Genomic DNA, 1344 nt, shown 5'->3' with positions numbered 1-1344 from the left:
CCTTTTCCTCCTCCTCTCTCCTTCTTCTCCTTCATCATTCCTTCTATTGTCTTCCTCCTCCTCCCCACTATGTCTCGCTGTTCTCCTTCTTTCCTCATCCTCGTCTTCTCAGTCTCCAGCGGGTGACATGATTGAATTATTCATGCGGAGAAATATATATCCATGTTTGAAGCAACTCGTAGTGTTTAATAATTCATATTTCCCCAGTTCAGCATAGCATGAGACAGAATAGATCAGAAATCCTTTGTTTAAAAAGCAAAAAAGACACAAGGGTTTTGTATTTTTGTACTACAGTACAAACTGTAAAAAATAATCAGCAGTCCTATATTTGTTGTGATTTATTTCCCTAATGATGGTTAAATAATTATATTTCCATTGCGATGAAAATAACTTGCCTGGGCTTTGTTTTGTGTGATTGTGTGATCATGTTTAAAGCTAATTCTGTTTCAATGAGAGGAAATTCTGCTGTGTCATTGCAAGATTTGAAGCTTGAAGAAAAAGATCAAAAACCTTTTATTGCCTTTTTGCATGCTGCTGCTGCTGTCGTATTTTTAGGACATTAAACTGACTTTTTCCTGAATCCATAATGAAGCAAATGAAACAGAAGGTTGGTGCTTTGGGATGGCTTATGATTTTAGGAATTCATAAAAAAAAGACTACATTTAAGCATTTGAAGGTGTTTGAGTGCCTGTGGTGCACACATGCTCGTGGATCGGATTCTGAATGTGCGCTAGCATGGGTGCGTTTGGTTGTTTGTGTGTGCGATCTCTGAGGGGAGCTTCTGTTTTGATGTGTGGGTGTAGTGATGCTGAGTTTTATCCAGACGGTCGGCGCCCTGCGTAAACACACACAGGCCTGTGTACACACACCAAAAACACACACATACATCATCTCCATGTTGTTTTACTTGTGAGAAATCTTTCCTTTTCTTTGATGATTCAGAGATACTGCTAGTAGCCTCTGCTGTGTCTGCCATTTATTATATTGCCTGTGTGAATGGATATGTATGCAGTAGGATGCAGTTAGTGTCATCTTGTTTTCTTTGTGGTTTGTGACCATTAGCAGCAAAGTTTCCTCTCAATTTCTCATTGAGCGAGACACTGAAACTCCTACTCAAGCACTTAAACTCTCTGCCGAGCGTTTGCTAAAATGCCTTAATTGACAAGTTGTTATCAGATTGCCCTTTGCTCATTAAGCCGCTTTCAGACAGTGACCCATTCATTTTAATCTGATTGCAATTTAAAGGGATAGTTCAGATATTTTGAAGTTGGGTTGTATTAGGTACTATCAATAGTAAGTGTATTACCTACCATAGATAGATAGATAGATAGATAGATAGATAGA

General features: G+C 38.6%; 1 protein-coding gene across 45 annotated transcripts in view; it reads left to right on the top strand.

Moving 5' to 3' along the window:
- The window catches only part of LOC116670945 (ankyrin-3), a 152702-nt gene that overhangs the window by 74179 nt on the left and 77179 nt on the right, over nt 1-1344 (top strand). The gene's annotated exons all lie outside the window — the stretch shown is intronic.

Source organism: Etheostoma spectabile, chromosome 21 (assembly GCF_008692095.1).
Source record: "Etheostoma spectabile isolate EspeVRDwgs_2016 chromosome 21, UIUC_Espe_1.0, whole genome shotgun sequence".
NCBI classification, from domain to species: Eukaryota; Metazoa; Chordata; class Actinopteri; order Perciformes; family Percidae; genus Etheostoma; species Etheostoma spectabile.
This window is presented reverse-complemented; position numbering and strand designations above follow the sequence as displayed.